We start from the raw sequence: 27221 nt of genomic DNA, 5'->3' as shown, positions 1-27221 counted from the left end.
GTTGAAAATGCTAGTTAGAAGTAATCCCCAGCAGCTTTCCCTGCTTCAACTACCCCAGGAAAGCAGATGCTGCTGGTTTCCTCTTTCTTAGGGTATGTCTACACTACGGAATAAGGTCGAATTTATAGAAGTCGGTTTTTTAGAAATCGGTTTTATATATTCGAGTGTGTGTGTCCCCACAGAAAATGCTCTAAGTGCATTAAGTGCATTAACTCGGCGGAGCGCTTCCACAGTACCGAGGCTAGAGTCGACTTCCGGAGCGTTGCACTGTGGGTAGCTATCCCACAGTTCCCGCAGTCTCCGCTGCCCATTGGAATTCTGGGTTGAGATCCCAATGCCTGATGGGGCTAAAACATTGTCGCGGGTGGTTCTGGGTACATATCGTCAGGCCCCCGTTCCCTCCCTCCCTCCATGAAAGCAAGGGCAGACAATCATTTCGCGCCTTTTTTCCTGAGTTACCTGTGCAGACGCCATACCACGGCAAGCATGGAGCCCGCTCAGGTAACCGTCACCGTATGTCTCCTGGGTGCTGGCAGACGCGGTACGGCATTGCTACACAGTAGCAGCAACCCCTTGCCTTGTGGCAGCAGACGGTACAGTACGACTGGTAGCCGTCATCGTCATGTCCGAGGTGCTCCTGGCCACGTCGGCTGGGAGCGCCTGGGCAGACATGGGTGCAGGGACTAAATTTGGAGTGACTTGACCAGGTCATTCTCTTTAGTCCTGCCTGCAGTCAGTCCTATTGAACCGTCTTATGGTGAGCGGGCAGGCGATACGGACTGCTAGCAGTCGTACTGTACCATCTTCTGCCGAGCAGCCATGAGATGTGGATGGCATGCAGTCCTTCTGCACCGTCTGCTGCCAGCCAAAGATGTAAAAGATAGATGGAGTGGATCAAAACAAGAAATAGACCAGATTTGTTTTGTACTCATTTGCTTCCCCCCCTCCCCTGTCTAGGGGACTCATTCTTCTAGATCACACTGCAGTCACTCACAGAGAAGGTGCAGCGAGGTAAATCTAGCCATGTATCAATCAGAGGCCAGGCTAACCTTCTTGTTCCAATAAGGACAATAACTTAGGTGCACCATTTCTTATTGGAACCCTCCGTGAAGTCCTGCCTGAAATACTCCTAGATGTAAAGCCACCCCCTTTGTTGATTTTAGCTCCCTGAAGCCAACCCTGTAAGCGCCCCTCCTGGCGTCAGAGCAACGGCAAACAATCGGGCTTCTGAGAGTGCTGTCCAGAGCAGTCACAATGGAGCACTCTGATGGGGCTAAAACATTGTCGCGGGTGGTTCTGGGTACGTATCGTCAGGCCCCCGTTCCCTCCCTCCCTCCGTGAAAGCAAGGGCAGACAATCATTTCGCGCCTTTTTTCCTGAGTTACCTGTGCAGACGCCGTACCACGGCAAGCATGGAGCCCGCTCAGGTAACCGTCACCCTATGTCTCCTTGGTGCTGGCAGACGCGGTACGGCTTTGCTGCACAGTAGCAGCAACCCATTGCCTTCTGGCAGCAGACGGTGCAATACGATTGGTAGTCGTCCTCGTCGTGTCCGAGGTGCTCCTGGCCACGTCAGCTGGGAGCGCCTGGGCAGACATGGGCGCAGGGACTAAATTTGGAGTGACTTGACCAGGTCATTCTCTTTAGTCCTGCAGTCAGTCCTATTGAACCGTCTTATGGTGAGCGGGCAGGCGATACGGATTGCTAGCAGTCGTACTGTACCATCTTCTGCCGGGCAGGCAAGAGATGAGGATTGCTAGCAGTCGTACTGTACCATCTTCTGCCAGGCAGGCAAGAGATGAGGACTGCTAGCAGTCGTACTGTACCATCTTCTGCCGAGCAGCCATGAGATGTGGATGGCATGCAGTCCTTCTGCACCGTCTGCTGCCAGCCAAAGATGTAAAAGATAGATGGAGTGGGTCAAAACAAGAAATAGACCAGATTTGTTTTGTACTCATTTGCCTCCTCCCCTGTCTAGGGGACTCATTCCTCTAGGTCACACTGCAGTCACTCACAGAGAAGGTGCAGCGAGGTAAATCTAGGCATGTATCAGTCAGAGGCCAGGCTAACCTCCTTGTTCCAATAAGAACGATAACTTAGGTGCACCATTTCTTATTGGAACCCTCCGTGAAGTCCTGCCTGAAATACTCCTAGATGTACAGGCACTCCCTTTGTTGATTTTAGCTCCCTGAAGCCAACCCTGTAAGCCGTGTCGTCAGTCGCCCCTCCCTCCGTCAGAGCAACGGCAGACAATCGTTCCGCACCTTTTTTCTGTGCGGACGCCATACCAAGGCAAGCATGGAGGCCGCTCAGCTCACTTTGGCAATTAGGAGCACATTAAACACCACACTCATTATCCAGCAGTATATGCAGCACCAGAACCTGGCAAAGCGATACCGGGCGAGGAGGCGATGTCAGCGCAGTCACGTGAGTGATCAGGACATGGACACAGATTTCTCTGAAAGCATGGGCCCTGCCAATGCATGCATCATGGTGCTAATGGGGCAGGTTCATGCTGTGGAACGCCGATTCTGGGCTCGGGAAACAAGCACAGACTGGTGGGACCGCATAGTGTTGCAGGTCTGGGATGATTCCCAGTGGCTGCGAAACTTTCGCATGCGTAAGGGCACTTTCATGGAACTTTGTGACTTGCTTTCCCCTGCCCTGAGGCGCATGAATACCAAGATGAGAGCAGCCCTCACAGTTGAGAAGTGAGTGGCGATAGCCCTGTGGAAGCTTGCAACGCCAGACAGCTACCGGTCAGTTGGGAATCAATTTGGAGTGCGCAAATCTACTGTGGGGGCTGCTGTGATGCAAGTAGCCCACGCAATCAAAGATCTGCTGATATCAAGGGTAGTGACCCTGGGAAATGTGCAGGTCATAGTGGATGGCTTTGCTGCAATGGGATTCCCTAACTGTGGTGGGGCTATAGACGGAACCCATATCCCTATCTTGGCACCGGAGCACCAAGCCGCCGAGCACATAAACCGCAAGGGGTACTTTTCGATAGTGCTGCAAGCTCTGGTGGATCACAAGGGACGTTTCACCAACATCAACGTGGGATGGCCGGGAAAGGTGCATGATGCTCGCATCTTCAGGAACTCTGGTCTGTTTCAAAAGCTGCAGAAAGGGACTTTATTCCCAGACCAGAAAAAAACTGTTGGGGATGTTGAAATGCCTATATGTATCCTTGGGGACCCAGCCTACCCCTTAATGCCATGGCTCATGAAGCCGTACACAGGCAGCCTGGACAGTAGTCAGGAGCTGTTCAACTACAGGCTGAGCAAGTGCAGAATGGTGGTAGAATGTGCATTTGGACGTTTAAAGCCGCACTGGCGCAGTTTACTGACTCGCTTAGACCTCAGCGAAACCAATATTCCCACTGTTATTACTGCTTGCTGCATGCTCCACAATATCTGTGAGAGTAAGGGGGAGACATTTATAGTGGGGTGGGAGGTTGAGGCAAATCGCCTGGCTGCTGGTTACGCGCAGCCAGACACCAGGGCGGTTAGAAGAGCACAGGAGGGCGCGGTACGCATCAGAGAAGCTTTGAAAACCAGTTTCATGACTGGCCAGGCTACGGTGTAAAAGTTCTGTTTGTTTCTCCTTGATGAAACCCCCCACCCCTTGGTTCACTCTACTTCCCTGTAAGCTAACCACCCGCCCCTCCTCCCTTCAATCACCGCTTGCAGAGGCAATAAAGTCATTGTTGCTTCACATTCATGCATTCTTTATTCATTCATCACACAAATAGGGGGATGACTACCAAGGTAGCCCAGGAGGGGTGGTGGAGGAGGGAAGGAAAATGCCACACAGCACTTTAAGCACAGCACTTTAAAAGTTTACAACTTTAAAATTTATTGAATGACAGCCTTCTTTTTTTGGGGCAATCCTCTGTGGTGGAGTGGCTGGTTGGCCGGAGGCCCCCTCACCGCGTTCTTGGGCGTCTGGGTGTGGAGACTATGGAACTTGGGGAGGAGGGCGGTTGGTTACAGAGGGGCAGCAGTGGCAGTCTGTGCTCCAGCTGCCTTTGCTGCAGCTCAACCATACACTGGAGCATACTGGTTTGGTCCTGCAGCAGCCTCAGCATTGAATCCTGCCTCCTCTCATCACGCTGCCGCCACATTTGAGCTTCAGCCCTGTCTTCAGCCCGCCACTTACTCTCTTCAGCCCGCCACCTCTCCTCCCGGTCATTTTGTGCTTTCCTGCACTCTGACATTATTTGCCTCCACGCATTCGTCTGTGCTCTGTCAGTGTGGGAGGACAGCATGAGCTCGGAGAACATTTCATCGTGAGTGCATTTTTTTTTCTTTCTAAGCTTCACTAGCCTCTGGGAAGGAGAAGATCCTGTGATCATTGAAACACATGCAGCTGGTGGAGGAAAAAAAAAGGGACAGCGGTATTTAAAAAGACACATTTTATAAAACAGTGGCTACACTCTTTCAGGGTAAACCTTGCTGTTAACATTACATACATAGCACATGTGCTTTCGTTACAAGGTCGCATTTTGCCTCCTCCCACCGCGTGACTACCCCCTCAACCTTCCCCCCTCCGTGTGGCTAACAGCGGGGAACATTTCTATTTAGCCACAGGCAAACAGCCCAGCAGGAATGGGCTCCTCTGAGTGTCCCCTGAAGAAAAGCACTCTATTTCAACCAGGTGACCATGAATTATATCTCACTCTCCTGAGGATAACACAGAGAGATAAAGAACGGATGTTGTTTGAATGCCAGCAAACATAAACTGCAATGCTTTGTTCTACAATGATTCCCGAGTACGTGTTACTGGCCTGGAGTGGTAAAGTGTCCTACCATGAAGGACGCAATAAGGCTGCCCTCCCCAGAAACCTTTTGCAAAGGCTTTAGGACTACATCTAGGAGAACCGCAAATGCCAGGGCAAAGTAATCCTTTCACATGCTTGCTTTTAAACCATGTATAGCATTTTAAAAGGTACACTCACCAGAGGTCCCTTCTCCGCCTGCTGGGTCCAGGAGGCAGCCTTGGGTGGGTTTGGGGGGTACTGGCTCCAGGTCCAGGGTGAGAAACAGTTCCTGGCTGTCGGGAAAACCGGTTTCTCCGCTTGCTTGCTGTGAGCTATCTACAACCTCCTCATCATCATCATCTTCTTCGTCCCCAAAACCTGCTTACGTATTGCCTCCATCTCCATTGAAGGAGTCAAACAACACGGCTGGGGTAGTGGTGGCTGAACCCCCTAAACTGGCATGCAGCTCATCATAGAAGCGGCATGTTTGGGGCTCTGACCCAGAGCGGCTGTTCGCCTCTCTGGTTTTCTGGTAGGCTTGCCTCAGCTCCTTCAGTTTCACGCGGCACTGCTTCGGGTCCCTGTTATGGCCTCTGTCCTTCATGCCCTGGGAGATTTTGACAAAGGTTTTGGCATTTCGAAAACTGGAACGGAGTTCTGATAGCACGGATTCCTCTCCCCAAACAGCGATCAGATCCCGTACCTCCCGTTCGGTCCATGCTGGAGCTCTTTTGCGATTCTGGAACTCCATCATGGTCACCTGTGCTGATGAGCTCTGCATGGTCACCTGCAGCTTGCCACGCTGGCCAAACAGGAAATGAGATTCAAAAGTTCGCGGTTCTTTTCCTGTCTACCTGGCCAGTGCATCTGAGTTCAGAGTGCTGTCCAGAGCAGTCACAATGGAGCACTCTGGGATAGCTCCCGGAGGCCAATACCATCGAATTGTGTCCACAGTACCCCAAATTCGAGCTGGCAACGTCGATTTAAGCGCTAATCCACTTGTCAGGGGTGGAGTAAGGAAATCGATTTTAAGAGCCCTTTAAGTCGAAATAAAGGGCTTCATTGTGTGGACGGGTGCAGGTTTACATTGATTTAACTCTGCTAAATTCGACCTAAAGTCCTAGTGTAGACCAGGGCTTATATGTGCTGCCCCCAGCAGCAATGACACAGGCAGGGAGCTATTTAACTCTTTACTGGCTGCAGCACCTTCACATTGTCACAGCCACAGTCTTGCACTTGGTTCCACCTGAGCAGGCCTTTGTGCCCACATGGAGTCCCACAGACTTCCATCACTCCTGAAGGTCTGCCTGTTTGCATCCAATTGATTTTACACTGTATATTGCAGTGTGGTGGAACATTACTATAGAATACTGTAGAGTTGTACAATTGACTTGTTACTTTGCTGTTGGTGCCACAATAAAGGAGAAGAGGAGATTAGCTTGGCATTTTTCTTGTGTGTCTTTCACCCAATCCAGAGTTTTCTGCAAACAGCTTTTAGAAAACCTCAATTGTCTGGCACATAGAAGTGTAACAAACAGATGTTGATTTTTGTTCAAGATGACAAAACACTTTGCTCCCCTCATTTTCTGCAGGGATTTTTATCCAATTCCTCCTTGCATTTAGCATCCCTATGCTCATCCCCATAGCAGTATGCGTTAAAGTGCACAGCTCCTTTAAAACCTGCAAAACAAATTCTTATTCCTATAACTTGTGGGCCACCTCGAGTGTGATTAGTCTTCTTGCATCTAATACTGCAAATCCCAGTGGAAACAATGACAGCTTTCTACTTAAGCTATAAGCTACAAAGCTCCAGGGTAGTGCATGGCAGTGAATAAAAAACTGGTTAAAAAGATTATTTGTGATAGGAACAATATCTAATTGGGTGTAGCATTACTTACATATGCAACAGGGTTAGCACATTTGGATCTCGAGCATTCCTATTTATGTAGAGATGATAAAGACAGAAAGAACTGCAGAATGGTCAAGCCTTTTCAGAAGGGAAAGGGAATCACAGGGGAAGATAGCAGTAATTAGGGAAAAGAAAAAAAGAACTTTGCTGTGTCTCCAGACTGAGAAGTGGTGAGTGAAATTGAATAATGCCATATTTAGAACAACTCCATTTGTTTGCAATTTGCAAGAAATGGCAGCATGAAGTGAAAAGGATTGAACAAGAGTAGCGAGAACTGCACCGTGTTCTTAGAATGATCATGGAAATCTAAAACAAGAGGCAGGCATTTTAAAAAATGAGAAGTATTGCTAGGGTGTATAATATCTAATCCAAATAACTTACCTCCAAAGAAGGCAACTTAACAGACGAATAGTTCAGCCATCCAGATATGCTGTCCATCAAAACAGCTGCAATAGAAAAGCGTCACGTTCAGAGACAACACTCAGGAGTCACGTTACTCCCTTCGTAAGTTTGATGAATCCACACATAGGAACTCCAGCTGTGCGGCGAGGATTGGAGGACCAGTCCTGCAAGCAGGTGCTCATCACCTCTGAAAAAAACTAGGCTATGCAACTGAGTTTGCTTCCCCCACCCCCAAATTCGGTTTATTTTAAATGTGAATAATTTGCATCAAAGTTCGTATGAGCAGTGCTCTTTTTCTATCAAGACTCTCAATAGTCATAGAAGTTAATGGCAGTTGTGAACGTATATCAGGACAGAATTTGTCCCTATGACAGAAGAGGTATTTTTAGAAACCTTCAGAACTCCCCTCCCCCCCCCCCAAAAAAAACCAAACTGTGCCTATCCTCTATGTTTGTCACTTATTACTGTATCTGAACACCTCACAATCTTTAATATATTTATCTTCATAACACCTCTGTGAGGTTGGGAGGTGTTAATATCCTTATTTTACAGATGAGGAATTAAGGCATTGAGAGACTTAGGGTACATCTTACACTGTAGTCAGAGGTGTGATGGCAGCATGTATAGACATTTCCAAGCAAGCTTTAATCTAGCTAGCTCGAACAAGAAATGCAGGCCATACTTACAGGAAGTGCAATCTCTTTACTGTGAAAGTGTAACTTACAAATGTAGAATTTTTTTTATTACATAACTGCACTCAAAAACAAAACAATGTAAAACTTTAGAACCTACAAGTCCACTCAGTCCTACTTCAGCCAATCGCTCAAACAAGTTTGGTTACAATTTGCAGGAGATAATGCTGCCCAAGTCTTGTTTATGTCACCTGAAAGTGAGAACAGGCATTTGCATGGCACTGTTTTAGCCGGCGATGCAAGATATTTATGTTCTAGATGTGCTAAAGATTCATATGTCCCTTCATGCTTCAACCACTACTCCAGAAAACATGTGTCCATGCTGATGACAGGTTCTGATCGATAATAATTCAAAGCAGAGCGGACCAACGCATGTTCATTTTCATCATCTGAGTCAGATGCCACCAGCAGAAGGTTGATTTTCTTTTTTGGTGGTTCAGATTCTGTAGTTTCTGTATCAGAGTGTTGCTCTCTTAAGACATCTGAAAGCACACTCCACACCTCTTCCCTCTCAGATTTTGGAAGGCACTTCAGATTCGTAAACTGTGCTGTATCTATCCTTAGAAATCTCACATTCTTACTTTCTTTGCGTTTTGTCAAATCTGCTATGAAAGTATCTTAAAATGAATATGTGCTGGGTCATCATCAGAGACTGCTATAACATGAAATATATGGCAGAATGTGAGTAAAACAGAACAGGAGACATACAATTCTCCCCGAAGGAGTTCAGTCACAAATTTAATTAATGCATTATTTTTTTAATGAGCATCATCAGCATGGAAGCATACCCTCTGGAATGGTGGCTGAAGCATGAAGGGGCATATGAATGTTTAGCATATCAGGCACACAAATACCTTGCAACGCCGGCTACAAAAGTGTCATGCGAATGCCTGTTCTCACTTTCAGGTGACATTGTAAATAAGAAGCAGGCAGCAGTATCTCCCGTAAATGTAAACAAACTTGTTTGTCTTAGCAATTGGCTGAACAAGAAGTAGAACTGAGTGGACTTGTGGGCTCTAACGTTTTACATTGTTTTGTTTTTGAATGCAGTTATGTAACAAAAAAAAATCTACATTTGTAAGTTACACTTTCACTATAAAGCAATTGCACTACAGTACTTGTATGAGGTGAATTGAAAAATACTATTTCTTTGGTTATCATTTTTACAGTGCAAATATTTGTAACAACAATAATAATATAAAGTGAGCACTGTACACTTTGTATTCTGTGTTGTAATAGAAATCAATATATTTGAAAATGTAGAAAAACACCCAAAAATATTTCATAAATTTCAATTGGTATTCTATTGTTTAACAGTAAGATTAATTGTAATTAATTTTTTTAATCGCAGTTAATTTTTTTGAGTTAATCAAGTGAGTTAACTGTGATTAATCGACAGCCCTAATATATATATAAACTTTGGACCAAAGGAATGACCATGTTTTGGAGACAACTTTAAGTACATCTGTAAACTGTAAATGTTCTAAGAAACAGTGTTAGTATAGATCAGAAGCAGCTCCAGCAAGAAAGGATCTAGCTACTCTGAACATAGCATTATCCTTGCTTTACCCAGGTTATGAGAAGAGCATTTTTGAATAGCAGTTACTGAGAGGTAAGTATGCAACACAAGGCAAAAAAATTTAGTCATATAATTCCCTTTAAAATGAATGACTTATGCAATGAAGTCCCCACCCATCTCACTTGAATACTCATCCTTTAGCTGTGCTCTCTGTGGCACTCAATACAATAAAAGAGTCTTAAAAGTAAACCAATTTATGTGGTTTATTTATTTATTTTATACTATTTATTTATTTATATTTTATTTAGTTAGTTATTTATTTTAATTTATTAAACCAGTTCACAGCTACTATGTTACATTTGTAGGAAATAACATTTAAAAGATGTACCTCTCTGCACCTTTGTATACTGCCAACCAGACAGAATCATCTGAGGAAACTGAATTCAGCTCACATATCCGCAAGCTGGACTGACTCAGAAACCACACACACAAAAGCACTGTGAATAAATCTTTGTAGCATCTATAATGGACTATGTGTCTAACTGCTTGTTAAAGTTTAAAAATAAAATAAAACTCTCGTTACCATTGAAATTGTGCCAGAAGTGCATCTCATACAGAAAAGGCTGAGTGATTATTTCCTCTTCAGATAATATCATTGGAGTAGCATAGGAGGGAACTACACAGTTTGATCTTGGTATGTTTAGAATAGAATTTAATGATACTTTAAATGAAACATCAGCACCACTAATAAGAAATCCTTACAATCATCATTAAAAAGTCCTGGCTTTAAAGAAAATATGAAGGGTGGGAAAAGCCAAATTTCTCAAATTGTACAACAGAACAATAATAATTTGCTCTGGAGAGAAGCAAGAGTGAATGAGAAACATAAGTCTGAAAAATGCATTTGCCCTTGTAACAGAGTGGTCTGCTCTAAGGGCCAGAATCCTGGCCAAGCCAGCCTGTTCAATATCAGACCCTGCTGGGAAGGGGACAGATGATGCCTATAAAGGGCTGAGAGAGCTTATTTGGAAGGAGAGCTGTTGGAAGGAGGTTGGCTCCTGTGACTGGAGAAAAGTGTACAGTGAAAGGCTTCTGGGCCCCTACAGCCTTGTGAGAGGAAACACTTCTGTGCTGTGATACTTTGCAAGTGTTTTATATGAATTAATAACCCTGCCCTGAGGGAAGGGCCTGACAGAGACTTTGGTGTGTATTAGCCCTTCCTGGACTTGGAGGATGACCCAGCAAGCTTTCAGCCCAATGAGCAGTTGATTCTTTCAGATTGTGCTTAGGCCCCAATTCTAACTTTCAGCACATGAATTGTTTCAGTGGGATTACTCACATATTTGGCCTCAGCCTATTGGTGTGACTTCAGGGAAAGATCATACACTACTCATTCATAAATCCCTGCCTTTGGGTGGGAGGGGAGGTACATATTTAAAAGGGGTCAAAGAATTGAAGAAGGGGGATACTGCTGTCCAAAGTGCAAGTCAATTGAAGAAGGGGGATACTGCTGTCCAAAGTACAAGTCAAACATACTGAATCTGATTCTGTGGCTGGTTCAGCTATGCATCTCTGGCAGACATGATTGTAGTTCCAGGAAAGCTACAGAACTGAGCTATTCTCTACCACATATTATTTCTACTATTGTATAAAGTGTGAGGCTACTTAAATTTGCACTGTTGATAGCCCTGCAGCTAGTAATCTTGGCAAAATTGTCATTTTTAATTTGAATTGTTCTTTGCCATTTCTACCCCAACCCCAGTAGTCACAAGCAGGATTTTTTTCCAGCTATGAAATTATTCTCCACCCCCTTCAAACTTGAACAGGCAAATGTAATATTCCACTCCCAACAAAGAGTGTGGCCATTCTGCTTACAATTTCACTTAGTCAGTACCAGAATTTCCCCAATAGGTCCCTCTTTTAATATCTATATATGGTAGTGAGCATGCAGACTCCTGTTTTAGGGGATCAGCTTTCAGTGTTCCACAGCTGTCTGACACATCTTGCTCTCCTTCCTTTTTGAGAAGATTAATGTTAATTTTTCCATCTAGGAATGTGGAGAGCTGGAATATGCTTCTCGTGTTGTCTCCTTCCTAATACATTCACACTAACATCACAAGTAGGTGTAGCCTCCAGGTTGCTGCACATCTGAAACAATAGCACCAGAATAAAACAAGTAGCAAGGGTAGATTGTGCTGAAGTAGTTCACCCTCCTTTTTCCCCCATGCATCCAGTCATTTCAGCTTGGAAATATTCCTTTTCTCCTCCCCATATTAGATTATTACACATGCTCTACTTCTGGCTGACCATGAAAGCCATGTGAAAGTAACAGCTAGTACAACATGTTGTGATCAGCTGATGAATTAGGCTAATTGATCACAATAGAGTTCCCTGCACTAGGCTAGCATGCTGTCTGATCCTGGATCCATTTCAAGGTTCTGGAGTTCATTTTTAAAGCTAGGTAAGAGACAAGCTGTTTCACTGACTGACTCTTTGCAATCTGTTATGGCAGTTATGTTAAACAGGGACAAGGAACTTTGGATGCAGACTAACTACTACAAGAGATTAGAAGGACACGGTCTTGTCACTATTAAAGTGCAGTGACAGACTCCTGTCTTTAAACACATCTTTCCCCACAGAATAGTAGGATAGCAGTTTTTTTCCATGGGAAATATTCTTTTCCACAACTAATCCAAACTGAGAAGGCAGCTCCATGTAGAAAGGAGATATAGGGCCATATTCTGACATATGCCTTTTAATTTTGAATATGGCACTAAATTATTAGAAACACTAGAAAGGTTAGCTACATACAATAGGCACATTGAAAAAGTTCACACTAGCTCTAGCAATATTACCAATTGCATATGTGTTCCTGAATTTAAGCAGAGGGGATTGGTAGTTCCACTTCTCATTCTAAAATGGGAATCTCCTTCCTCTACTACTCCAGGATCTTCTTCTCAGTTACAACAATGAGCACTGGTCCCTCAGAACCACTCTTACTAAAGTCTCTGCTCTCTTGTAGACTCTTGTTCAGGTCTTTCATGGGAGTTTGTCCTTCCAGACTGAATTCTCTCCCCCTTTTATGGGCACCAGGTGTCCATTACATTATCAGCTGATGTTTCCCAGTCCCACCCCCCTGGCTAAGAAGCAACTAATTAGGTCCATCTATTACACCTGTGCCGTAATTAATTGCCTATTAACTAGGGTGAGCAGACAGCAAGTGTGAAAAATGGGGACAGCGGGTGGGGGGTAATAGGCACTTATATAAGACAAAGCCCCAAAAAATCGGGACTGTCCCTATAAAATTGGGACATCTGGTCACCCTACTATTAACTCCTTTCAAGCCCACGACATCACCACAACTACCCACTGACATGGCGGAGGGAAAGGACTTCCTTATTGTGGGGAAATGTTGTTCTGTGCTGTGCTGCTAAAAAGCGTATCACAGTTTATGGGGTCCTGTTAACAAATTCCCTGTGCCCGTATTTCGAAAATCTACATCTTTCTCAATCTCTCCCGCACATCATTATGCACATTGGTCTCTCCCTCACAGCTGTGTGCTGAGAATAAATCCCTCCTGCTATGGAAAGGATACACAGAAAGAAAACAGGATACAATCTCACAACCACAAAACTCAATAGAGAGCCCAAATAAGAAAATATAAGAAATGTTCCAGTTATAGATCCCAAATAATCAAACAAGAGAAAAGTTCTGGTTATAAAGGTCACAGCTCCCGCTCTGTGTGGTTTCAATTGTATTCTATAGCTGTGGGACTTTAGATTATAGGCTAGATGCACCAGCATGCTCTATATAGCTACTTTGCAGTTTGCACCACTCCAGACACAAAGCAGCCATAAAGCTGGTTTAACTAGCCAGTTAACTGGGGTTTATGGCTGCTTTGCATTGCCAGAGTGGTACAAATTGTCAGTGTATCAGTGAAGCTGGTATTGTGCGTCCTGTGGGAGAAAGAACTTGGGGCCAAATTCTGATCTCATTTACACCAGTGTAAACCTGGTGTAATTCCACAGATGTCAATTTACACAGGTATGACTGAGATGAGTCTGTTATTTGGGTGGCACATTTTACCCATTGTATAAAGCCATGTGCATCTGCAGGTTTATTGAAAAATAAATTAATGACAGACAACGATGAGGTATGTAGTAATAGAAGAGTGTGATTTACATATCTCTTAGGGACTAAGATGCTGTTATAAACAAAACTGTATTGTCGAGTCAATTGAAAACCCAAGTAATGGGCTCTATGTGGGCACAAGGCGAGAAGGTGAAATTCACCCTCACTTCAGGGATCAGAGTGCAGCAGTGTGGCACAGAGCCCTCCTTGCAGCTGCTACTTCAGCCGCTTGTGTGGTGTCATGGTCACTGGATCCTGGTGCATCCAAATCCTGTGCTCCCTATCCTAGCCTATCCCCTTCCCTCCCTCCTGTCTAGGGGTGGTGCGAAAACCACTTACCTAGGCCTGTACAGCTGCTCTGTCCGCAGCCCTGCACAGCACAAGCGCAGGCCACCAGTGGCACTGAGGACCGTATGCCGTTCTGCCATACCAGGGAGAACATTCCCCTTACAGCACATTCTGAAAAACAAAACTGCGGTGGAAAACACTGTCCCAATTAATGTGAGATTCCCACATTAAATCAGTTATTTTTTCTGGATTGTACCACCATACTTTTAATTAAACAGAGCCTGATGAATAAGATATAGTGTCCACATTCAGGGACCAGTGAAATCCAACTCTGGACATATGCTGCTTAGTTGTGTAGCACTTCCTAAATACTACACTGAGTGGGGTGTGTTAGAAATAGATGAGATATATAAGAGGACTGCCATCTGGAATGGAGGAGGGGGGACTTTGCTGTGGCAGATTACTGGTACATCAGTGTTTAAGACCTGACATTGAGGTTATGTTAAGAAATTCCCTATGCCAACATTTTGAAATCTTGCATCGTTCTTAATCTCTCTTGCACATCAGTATGCACATTGGTAACTCCCTGACAATTAGAAAAGGAGGACTTGTGGCACCTTAGAGACTAACCAATTTATTTGAGCATAAGCTTTTAGAGACTAACCCATTTATTTGAGCATAAGCTTTCGTGAGCTACAGCTCACTTCATCGGATGCATCGGATGCATCCGATGAAGTGAGCTGTAGCTCACGAAAGCTTATGCTCAAATAAATTGGTTAGTCTCTAAGGTGCCACAAGTCCTCCTTTTCTGTTTGCGAATACAGACTAACACTGCTGCTACTCTGATCCCTGACAATTGTGTTTTTTCTAAATTGTAACTGTACAGCTTCACTTTGTCTAACGTTATTTAATCTTTCCCATAAAGATGAGACGGGAAACATTTCTAAAAGGATAGCAGTGCTGGGCTGTAACAGTGCTGCATATAACACAGCTGAACTGGGGCTGAGAACAGGAGACGGAGGAACAGAACATGGCACAAACCAAAGAGACTGGGCCCAACCATGGGGGTCTTATACCTCCTGTCAGATTTGAGGAGCTCCCATTGACTTGATTGGGAGTTACTCATATAGTCAGGCAGGGAGACAGGATACCAGTTGTCAGTCAGTCCTAACACAGTCAAACCACCCCCTCAACTCAGTGGGAACTTTCCTTTGCACAAGATCAGAGGGAGAGAAAAATGTTAAGTCCTGAGACAAAACAAAAACAACCAACCCAAAAGTTAGGTTGGACACAAACCATTGCACTCAGTTAGAAATGGGGATGGAGCTTCCTGACTTGGAGTAATCTCTAGAGCTGTAACAAGAAATAGAGGCATTTATTTTTAAATAGTCAAGTAACTCACGCCTCACAGGCCATGTATTTCTCCTGATAATTGTCTGTGTTTTCCATAGCTCCTACCCTCTCCTGTCTGACAGGAAATGGTTTGAAGAGTGGGTCAGACTGTCTCCTACCTTCTTCCAAATCACACAAGATAATTTGGCAATGAGTGCTAAGAGATTATATCCTAGCCCAGGGGTGGCCAACCTGAGCCTGAGAAGGAGCCAGAATTTACCAATGTACATTGCCAGAGAGCCACAGTAATAAGTCAGCAGCCCCACATCAGCTCCCCCACCGCTCCCGGCGCCTTCCACGCACCAGCAGCCCTGCCGATGAGCGCCTCCCACTCCCGCCCCGCACCTCCCAATCAGCTGTTTCATGGCATGCAGGAGGCTCAGGAGGGCACTATTCTAAATCATTTTGGCTAGAGTGATCCTAAAGGGATCTGGCCAGAGGATACTGGAACACCATATAGTTCATCTTCTCCACAGCCTGGCCACATCTAGAAACTCTCCCTATGCCTGCAGGGCAGCACATCTTTACCCTACCTAAGGGTGCCCCTTACATCAGTAGATTCCCCAGTTCTCATAGACTTTAAGGCCAGAAGGGACCATCATGATCATGTAGTCTGATCTGTACATCATAGGCCATAGAACCTAACCCACCCAGTCCTGTAATGGGCCTTTTTCCTCTGGCTGAGCTACTTAAGTACTCAAATCTATTAGGGCAGCTCTTTAGAGCAGCACAAACAGAAAAAAGCTGGGGTCCAGGATCCAGCCCCTAATGTCTATCATAATTTAAGGTGCACAAAAAGAAAATAAAATCTTCTACAAATATTACCTTTAAAGGGATGGATTATCCATTGACCAGAAGAGGGAAGGTACTCCATGGATCTGGCTGCCTAAATTTACATAGCTGGAAATACAGCCAGAAGTTCAGATTAGCCAAACAACTGAGACTGGTTAAAGCCTGGGAACTGTTTTGTTTGTATCGGCAGAGGGAGCCTTTTAAGTAGAGCCAATGGTAACCTGCCTTTATCGCATCATACAGAGGACTATAGCATTAGCAATTCTGATTTCCATCTGTTTCAGCAGCATTATGGCATGAAATAGGTAACAAATTGTTCCTTTTTGCAGTTTTGTATGGATTTATGGTCGTATACTGATCCGAAGGTGATTTTTCTCCTTTTTGATGTTGACTTCCCACAGAGACCCAAGACAACAGTTAATAAAAAGACAATCTGTTTATCTGTTTTAATGCTGTGAAGCCTGTACAAGGAAAAGATTCTCCTCACATGAGATCTGGGACTCCCTCTGACATAACAATGTTGTGGTGTTTTGATCAAGCCAACACTGTGCACAGTACGTGTATGGCAGAATTTTAAATCTGAAAATAAGACAGGCAGTGACTGTCGCTGATGTATTCATTGCTGTCACTTCCTTCTCATTACAGAGAAATACCAGTGTTCAAAACTCCTCATTATTTTACTGGAAAAGACAACTTATTTTATCTCCTGTCACTGTTGCAATAGTTGGGTCTGCTTGGTAGTGAGCATACCAACTAATTCTTCTCTCTCTCTCATCAGAAGTGCAATCAATTAGGTGAGCTTTAATTTAGAAGCATTCTCAGTCGTTGCTTGTTTATTCAGCTAGGTACATGGAACAGTTCCTCCATAAAAGCCTAGAAAACTTGGTACTTTTTAAATATGGTCTAACTTTAGCAACCCGAATTTTACCATTGCTTAATAATTATTGTTACCATCTACATATTATTAATATGAAATACTGTATAGTAATTATTACATTTTATGGACTTTTAAAAAATCAGGCTATCAGTTGGATATCATATTAATCAGATTTGATATTCCTTCTCTCTCCTCAGCCCTAATATTCACTTACTGTACATAACTGTTCTCAGTATTCTGGGAATTGTAGTTCAGATGACCTCAGTTAAAACATGGGCAGCTAGAGTGGCTAAATTCCCTTTGCTTTTCCTTTCATTGTAAGTGTTTTAAAGATGAGCTTTTACTGAACCAAACTGCACGAAGCATTTTAAATGCCATGGAAGCTTTTAATATTTTCACTTACTCAGTACAAGTTATCGGATTCAAATTAACAGTTGTAAAAACCGAATCTCCATAACGCACCTTCTCAGGAAATTGCTGAAGCAGGCCCATCAGCAATGGCTAGAGCAGTAAAGTAAGAAGAGATTTCAACTTTCATGCAAAAGCTTTCAGGTTCTAAAAATCTTTAGTTAATATTACTTCTCCATGGGTGAGGTTCACAAAAGGATTTACATGCCTAACTCCGTTAGGTGACCAAATATGAATCCCACTTTGTGAATCCCACTCTGTGTGCTTTTGAGCTGCCTAGTTCCTTGATTGTTGGGTCCAGAAGCCAAACTTCACAACATTCACCAGCTGAAATAGATAATTATTAAGGGGTCAGCCTTGCCATTTAGGCATATGCATTGTGGCAGGTACAGAAGGAGTGGAGCTGCTGCTATACATCTTTAGATGATGTAGAATACCTCACACCCAGACACCAGAGGATTGATAAACCTGGATGATTGTCCATTCAAATGGAGCAGCCTTGGATGAAGAGATGTCTGCTGCCCGTGGAAAACCAGTTTTTCAAATCTGAACTCTAAGGGGCTAGTAACTAAGCCACAGATCACTTCGTAATCGCCTGGGAGGGGATTTTGATCACCTACTGAGGCTAATCAGGGAGTCATCTGACAAAGGGGACAGACGGTTATAAAAGAAAGGAAATTTCCCTACCCACTTTGAAGGGAAAGGGTAACAAAAAGAGTTAAACTGGTTGTCTGTAAGGCCCTGGATGAGAAGCTCTGGGCAGGAGGGTAAGGAATAGAGAAAGGATCCTGAATACCCCAGAGGAGCCTGTCCTAAGCCCAAAGAACTCTCTTGAACAGAAAGGAAACTGAGATAGGGTAATGCATATAGTTGTTTGTTTTTTTGTCTAGATCTGTGTATCTTCTGTGCTATCTAAGTAGAATAATTTGTTTTAGAATCTTCTGTGGGGTCTATCTGTGTGTCTGTTTGTTTCCCCATCTTGTGCCCCTAGAGGGCTGAATTGAAAACACAGAGTACTCCAACTCCTTGAGTTCTAGGGGAGGATGTGCTTAAGCTACAGGGCTTTCTCGGGTTCTTCTGTTGAAGTAGTTTCACTTTGTAGAAATATTCCTCAGAATAGGGACCAGAACCTGGGTGCCCCCCTTCCAGGGTAGTGCCTGAACCACTAGATTACAGAGTCACTCACTCTCTTGTCCAAGGAATATTTAATTATTGACACAAAGTGGAACTGATTCAATAGAAGAGACTATGATAGCTCCACCTCAGCGTAGCTAATTTCTGGGTGGTTAAGGCACTCGTATGGGATGGGGGGAGATGAGTTCCACACCTTGTTCCAGAGTGGGGATTCAAATCTGGGGCTCCCATATCCCAGATGAGTGCCCTAATCACCATGTTACTGGGTATAAGGGCACCATCTCCTCCTTCTCTATTTTGTGAATGGTGCCTAGGCCCCTTGTGAATCTAACGCTTTATTTCTATTGTTTGTACATCTCTGCCACAGATGAAACCTTTGAAGGGCCCTCTGTCATGGGGTGAATTTCACTCCTAAGGAATAGTCTTTTATTTTAGACTTCAGCCTCAGTCAATAATTTAAGTATAAGTGTTTAATATGAAATTTAAACAAAAGGTTTTGGTTTTGCTATAACTGGCTGTTAATTTATTTTGTTTTTTTTACCTGTGTCACCAAGGGGAAAAAGTCATTTATATTACTTTGATCTCCACACAATATTTTAGGAGTTTTTTTTCTTAAAAGGAAGTTGCTAGTTATCTCGAAAGGGCATTGCTCATCTTCCTAGCACAATGTTAGAAATTCTTGATAGAAATGTGTCTTTTACAAATAAGATGCTGTAATCCACACACAATCATCTGGATAAGGCATCTGTAGTTCTCTGTAGAAGGATTTGTGATTTCTGTTTTCTAAATGCAATTCTGAGACAAGTCATCTCACATGTTCAAAAATGCCAAGTCAGGAAAAATAAGAGTAGCTATCTATATGAAGCCATGCTAGATGAGTGTTGTTGGAGGAGCTAAGCAAAGCAGAATTAGGATTAACTTCTCCTTCTAGGGCCAGATTCTGCCTTTTACTGTATGAAATTGCAAAGCTATAATTGTTAGCACAATCTAGCTCCTTGAACCACATCCAAAGCACATTAAAGCCAAAGGGAGTCTTTCCCTCAATGAGCTTTGAACCAGGACCCTAGAGAATATTACTCACACACAATAGCTCTGAACTGGTTATAGGGACCAGCATGGTCCTGTGTGTGTCATTCTTAGCCTGGGCTTTTAAATGGTTAATCTTTTGCTAACGAGGGTCCTGCATCTGCTCCAACTGAAGTCAATGACCATGAAGTAGCTCTGTTTCCTTTCTGCAGCCTGCGATGGATTAATTTCCCTATCTCCCATGGAGCCTCCCCACCCATTGCCCATATGCCAAACCAATATTCATGCTGACCGTGTCAAGAGGCAGGAAGATTTTTGTCCCCATATGCAGAGTGAAGCTTCAGTTTAAGGGTGGTGAAAGTCTATTCAAACAGTTCAGGATCCCCCTTAACTGTATTTATCCAAACTTCATCTAAGATGGTCCCACTGTATATTAGTAATGTTAGTGTTCGTGGGTTTTTTTTTGTTTTTTGTTTTTACCTTGGTGTTGAAACATTAACAACACATCAAGCTCTTGGGCTAGGCTATGACAAGGTCAGTTATTCTTAGACAAATGCTGTCCTGATCTTATGGAAATTTTCAAGTTTTCAGAGGGCACATGGTTTTTATAGGGACTGTATTTCCCCATGTAGCACAGGACATTTCTATGCCTCTGTGAGTGAGTGTCATTTTACATTAGTGCAAAACTACATGTGTTTTTTTCTTTTATGTCACTTTAGCACAGACCTTTTTCCGCTGCTGTGGAAGAAAAGCAAGGTCATAATTCCATTATTGAGAGAGCTTTGTAGAAGTTTCGTTTAGTGCTGACTGAAAACGCTGGGGGGGAAAAGGCAGAAATATGAGAAACTAACGCTATTCAAATTACATCAACTAGGGCTATGAGAATGTTGCCATCAGGTGAGACAGAAAAGGGATTTTGGGAGTAAAACTTCATCTCAAGAAGTGCAAATAGAGTTGATTTTTAGCAAATGAAATAAAACGTGTCAGCTGATTTTAAAATCTTTCATGGACTTTCTGTAATTCCCATGTTACCAATAAGGTGATTCCTTATTCCTAATAAGGGGCAAATTTAGTGATGGTGAGTATAAATTGCAAGGCAGTTTTCATGAAAATATGGCACCTAATTCAACACTGAATTACCCCTGCTGTAACTTCATTGATTTCATGGTATTGGAGTACTTAATTTACTAAAGATGAGAGCCACTCAAGGCAAAATAACAAATTATTGTTCCACAATAGACTATAAAATTCTGTTGACAAAGATAAAAACTTTAAACATTTTTGTCTGGGTAGGACAGTAATTGTAGACAATTTGTCTAGAGAGTGCCTCTTTGAATACTTTAAGCCCAGCAGTTCACCCTTAACAATTGCAATCTGATTTTAGAGTCTTGAATCTTAAGGGTGAAGAAACCCCATAAATGAATTGCAGTGAGTTGTATGGAACTAGCTCAAACTCATAGTTCCTGTTATGTCATATGCTACTTGAAATTCTCCTTTTGTGACTTATGATATCACTGGTATCCCTCAACATCTATGCATCTTTTTACATATTGAGCCAGTAAATCCTAGCCATTTCGTGACAGCGGTTATTTCCACAACTGTGAGGTCAACAGAAGATTTTACTGCGGTGGGGGGAACCAGAGGGGAAAATCCTTTTTCAAAAGCGAAACCTCTGATTAGCAGCAGATTCCCATAGTGATTACCTATGGCAGGGCTGTCTATACCCTTTTTTTTTTTAAAAGCTCAATCAGGATTTGTAATTGTTTTTGCAATCTTGCTCCACACAGATAAGGAAAAAGTCCTCTTTTTTAAAAAAGTGAACTTTCCTGCCAACCACAGTTTCATGGTGTTATCCATGGCTGTGTTGGCTTTGTCTTAAAGAAGCTGAATACAAAGATTGCTTGGCTCATCATTACACTTATTAATAAAAGCTACAGATTGCATATTTTGCTAGTGCTCACTCTTGGCATCTTGCCTCACATCCAGGTGCTCTGAAAAGAAATGCAATATAAAGTGATAGAATTGTGGTGAGATAAATATCAATAATGTGTATTCTAACTCTTTTCAAGCTTGTTTTAGTGAATTTCAGGGTCAATGCCCACGGAAGTTGATGGAAACCTTTACTTCAGTGAGCTTTGGATCAAGCCCTTGATATTCATGAAAAGTCCTGGGTGGACCTCTTTATAGACTGACACCCTCTATTTATCAATGGAACCGGTAAAACACAAGCTGTCAGTTCAAGCTTCTCAGCCCTGAGACTAAGGGTATGTCTACAAGCAGAAGCTGTGTATGGCCTAGCCAAGCTGAGCTAGCTTGAATCCAGCTACTGAAGGGAACCACAGTAGTGAAGACAGAGCAACAAGGGCTTCAGATCAGGCTTATGAGCCGAGTACGTACCAAGGGCATGTGCTGGTCTTGCACTACCTGTTTTGAAGCCCATGCCGCACGGTCTGTGCGGCCATTACCTGTGCTAGCTGGATTCAAGCTAGCTCTGGTGGGTCGGCCCATGCACCGCTTTTGACTGTGAGACGTGCCCTGAGAGGAATCCCACCTATAGTGATGGGAGAGTAGTTCATTCTCTATGCTTATTCATTCCTTGGTCTCTGTGATGAGACTGCTAGCAAGGGAAACAGTAGAGCCAGCTGTGATGGTGAGTTTGTGGAGACATCCATGGGGAACTGAACCCATCAGCTCCCTCCTATCTCCTTTAATATAGGGCCTTAGAGCTGTCAGATGGTAATAGATTTTGATCACTCGCAACCTAATGTATTGGATTGTCTTAGACAACACACTACAGACATTTAAAGCATATTTGGATTCTAAAACCTTTGCTGTTAGGAAAATGTCAGTGCCTGTAATACAGTATATATGTTGTTTGCACCCTGAGCGTTCTGTAAATGTCATACTAGTAAGAAAGAGAGATCAGCTGCTTATAAATGATAGGTTGTTGGGAGCAGGAAGAAGGGGATTGTTTTAAATACAGAATCAATAGCAGGCATGAAAATCTTCTCCAGAATATAGATAAAAAGAGAACCTAGGGTAAATGAGAAGTCTCCCTTCTTTCAGAATACACTGCAGCTAGGCAGTAGTGGGTTTATCATTGTGGAGTCCTCTGGATTATTCCATCAAAATGCTTCACAGGAGGTAAAGCTGCTACTGACTTACACTTTCCCAGCTCTAATGAATGTGACCTTATGAAATCCCTGTAGGATAGTGCAACTTTCCCATTTTACAGATGGGGAGACTGGAGTGCACACACAGATGAAATAACTTGCATGAGGTCACACAGGAAGTATTTGGCAGATCCTGGAATGGAAAACAGGTCTCTTGAGTCTCAAGCATGGGCCTCAGCCACAAGATGTCCCTTCCCTCTCACTAACTAGACCTCACTCTGTGAGTTCATCACACTGGCTAGGCCAAATAGGGAAGCATTCATTGTTTTGAAGCTAAAAATGCCAACCTTATCTGGATGTGTTATTTCTATGTTGCAACACATCACATGTGATTATCAAAACCATTGATCAAAATTCATCTCAGCCTTTGTGGTCAAAAACTTGATAAACTAAACTTTATCACTATTGGAGACAGTGATCTTTTCTTCCAAAATCTAATTCAGGTAGTTCACTGAAGCTATAAAAACTATTGATCAGAGGGTGTGAATTTCTTGCACATCTCTGATGATGTAGAATGAATTTATGAACTGAAGCACATGGTGAATCAATCACAAATTCATTGTTTCTCAGATCTTAATGTTCACAATATTGCTTTGAATAGCTTAGAAATTACTAATGTGAGGACGATTTGGTCTGTCTTTTATATTTTGAAAGATGTCTGGGAAGCCCATTAGCTATAACCTATTAAAAGTTTTCTTGTAATACTCACTGTTCAGTTTTGGTGTTACAAAGTTTGCTCTGTACTTAGAGGAAGCTCAGTTGTCTAATTTTCATTCTACCAGAGGCTGACCCATTCCAAGCTGAGTCCAGGTGGCCAGTGGGTGTTCCATTACAAATATCTATAGACATAAGTGGATTGTTTCTGTAGGATCAAGACATGTATTTGGGAACACATTGATCCTCCACGCTTTCCTTATAAAAAGCCCACTGTATTCTGCAATGACATTTAAACTACGTTAAAAGAACACAGTTGTGAAGTCGAGCATTCACAATTTCAGAAATTCACATTTAAGGTCACCAACATCGAACAAGTCTCTATTGCCCATGTGTGAAGTGAGGGTTTTTTTAAGGCTCATTACTTGACACTTTTACAGAAGGTTTATAGAGCTGAGGTTGAAGGAAGCAGAGCATGAGACTAGCCACGACTGAGGTTGGAAGATACAATTTTGAGGGATTTAAGGAGGCTAAATCCTCTCATCCTGACTGTTGACTAAGGAAACACTTGCAAAGGACCTTTCAAGATGGAAATCCATTGTACATGCCACTATGACAACAACAAAGCCATATGAAGCTGCTGTTGCGTAACTTGACCGATTAAGGCAGTTTTTCATGGGAACAGTAAAAGGCACACCCTTGAGAGCACCCCTTTTCCAAATTTTAAGTCCTGGCTCTGAAGGATATAGGTGTAAGAGCTTCTTAAAATGAACAAAACCCCAAAGCTTTACAACCAATTTAACATAAGCCAAACATAATTTTCCTTAATCTTGTTTCCAGAAATGGCTGAACAATTTTTGCTGAAAATTTCCAAACATCAAACAACTGAGCATCTGGAAAACATCCAATTTGGAAAATTTCAGCCTGAATGGTTAGAATCTGACTTAGTTATAAGCAACTAAAAACTGGGTCTTACAATGGGACGTGCCAGGCAACCTTAATTAAAGGTATCACTACCTGTCTTGCCAAAAATAGTGGTCCAATGCACTGTACTAACACTACTATAAGCAATGTGTTTTGAACCATTACAGTATATAATCTTTTATAAAGGGTCTGATCAGGCTCTGCATTATAACATTCTCTGTAATTAGTTGCCAAGAGATGGTGTTAGACAAAGGGGGTAATGTGTTCCCATATCATGTTAAGTCATTGTTTTTCTCATGCAATGTGTTAACAAATCTAAATATTTTTGCAAGGATTTTTTCAGAAAATTTAGAGTCAGATTATATCCTCTTAGTCCCAGTGGGGAGCAATTATTCACATAAATAGTTCCATTGACTTCAATAGTGCTATGTAAGTGGGAAAGTGCTCAGCAGCATGAGTAAAGGGTTCACAATCTCTCCTATAGACTATAAGGAGTTTGAACAGCTAAGACAATTGAGAACAGTTAGTTAAGATTAAACATGCAAATTCTAACAGGCCATACTTGGACCTTGACAATTGTGGAGTAAATTCTGGGTTTTTCAATCCGTTTTATGTAGAAGCACAGATGTGGAATGACCATTCCATTTCACAGTGGTACCAACCAGTTCTTTACTCATGAGACTAGCGCAGGATGCAATCTATTTCCGATGAAAACTGATGACCAGTCTGACAATTAAGGAAGCTTCTGAAACTGTGCAATTACGTAACAGCCCCAAATGTCCTATATCACAGCCTGACACTTTTCAGCCAGAGCTGGAAGGGTTCTCTAAACCTAAGCCTGCCTTTGGGATCTGGAAATATTTATCAGTCCCTACCACATAAACGCTCCGAAGGATTTTCAGCACCGGGGATAGTTCCCGTGCTTAGTGACAGTGAAGCTTTCCCTTTGTACAACTGCCAAACCACTAATCTTTCCCACATAGGTTAGGGAAGCAGTAACAGCAAACCTTGACAGCATATTTTGTAGCTTGTAGCTAGCAGAGGAAATTAACAACCCTTCTTCCAGTATTCAGCTACCTCTAACTGTTGAATTCCTAATGGACCATAGGATTTACAAAGTGGCACAATGTTAATAGCTACACAATACAAATCCACTGTGTGTTTTTGTACACTATAAATGATTGGAAAGATTCTCTATTTGTAATTTCTATCCTCTATCCACCACACTCCTAGATTAAATTATCAAATTTAATTTGCTACATTTCTTCTTGAGTAAGTGCAAACCTGTAGGATCAACACTTTCAATACAGTTGTAATATGCTTCACTTATGGGTGCATCCTGAGTTTGTTAAACTGAATATCTGGAATATGCACACAGATGCACATTCTATTGCAGTGGTTCTCAGCCTTTTAACTAAAATCTTGGCAATAGCAACCTGTTCCCCCACCTCCACTAAATCCCTCATGCCTCTTCTCCTTTAGTCAGTGATCTCCTCGCAATGTTACTTTAATGATGAATTCAGTCCTACCTATGTTGATCTCCAGTGCTATTTGGTCACTTATCTATCCTGCAACTTATAACTGTAATATCCACATACCACTTCCTGTTTCAAATTCAAATGTGTGTGCTCCAATGTGCAACATAACTTATACAGTTTTATAACTTCAATTATCTGCCATGCTCAAAGATTCTCAGTGCTGAACTAGAATACATACAATTGAATGTCTTTTGGGTCCAAGTATTGCCAGTAAAGGGTTAATGATTTTGAAATTTAAGGAGTCATAATTAGCCTTCAGATTTGACTCTCCATTACAATGATTAGCAGGGAGTTGACATGTCCTATAAATCTATTGTTTCAGACTGAAGTATCACAAAGGTAACAGCCTTGACAATGTAAAGCTATCTTCACAACTAAAGAGGTCTCAAACTTCATTTGTTTTAAGTGAAAGATTAGATTCTGGACAACACCGCAAAATCTGAAAGAAATCCTTAAATCCTCAGAATTTACAGTTGTTGTGGGGGAAGAGGTGTGGGTTTTTTTTTCCAGGTTTCATGGATTTCCATTAGGCTATGTCTACACTGGCACTTCGGTCAGTACAAAATATGTTCCTTAGGGGTGTGAAAAACACACTTACATCTACAGAAGCCATGGGGTGGACAGCACTATGTTGGTGGGAGACCGCTCTCTTGCTGACATAGCTACTGCTGCTATGGGGGTGGTTTAATTATGTTGATGGGAGAGCTCTCTCCTGTTGGCATAGAGCAGCTACATGAGGGATCTTACAGTTGCACAGCTGCATTAGTATAGCTGTGCTGCTGTAAGCTCGCTAGTGTAGCCATCTTAGAACATGACTCAGATAATGCATAAAAAATTAAAATAAGAGCCCTTTTTTGTCTGATACCTGCTGTCATATAGGGCAGTGACTCAAGTGCCCATTTCAAATTTTATTGCAGCTGGAAGATGCATTATAGGGCATTGCTTATATATATAATCTGTATATGAAGCTGCAAATAAACTTCCTTGCAAATCTCTAAATGATGCTACTTTATGACAGTTTGGAATACCTCATAAATGCTTTTTATTAAGTGTGCTTAATTTAAAAAAAAATCTCTAAATTGTAGAACATGTAAACATGTTTGAATATTTATACCTTCTGCTTTCTAAATACTGAACTGGAGGCAGAAATGGCCAAGAAAAAAGACATTCCCTGATGGTATTCATGCTCAAAGAGGGGAGATATGACAGAGTGCTGGAAGCTAACAGGTGAGCCAGCACACTGATCACAAAGGCACCAATCAGTTCCCCTGGAGAAGGCAGAGGGGATATGCAGCTAATTAGCTGATGAGGCTCAGAGCACAAATGAACCAATTAGCCATCAACTGAGGGTTATAAAAGAAGACACAGGAATGCTGTGAGTGAGGAGGACTTGGGCTAACTGAGTCCAGTGTGTGCTGGGATCTGGCCCTGTGCTAAAGGGTAAGAAACACTGTAAGTACTTTGTACAAGACTGTTGGTGATGGGAATGTAAAAGTCAAATGACATTGCCACTTACTGGACAGAGACTGAAAGGTGTCTGGGGTAGCAAAGGATGAGGCTGTAGTGTACCCCATTACAAGTGATTTTAAAGATCCCAAAA

The sequence above is a fragment of the Caretta caretta genome, chromosome 9 (genome assembly GCF_965140235.1).
Source record: "Caretta caretta isolate rCarCar2 chromosome 9, rCarCar1.hap1, whole genome shotgun sequence".
NCBI classification, from domain to species: domain Eukaryota; kingdom Metazoa; phylum Chordata; order Testudines; family Cheloniidae; genus Caretta; species Caretta caretta.
Note: the sequence above shows the minus strand (reverse complement) of the source record.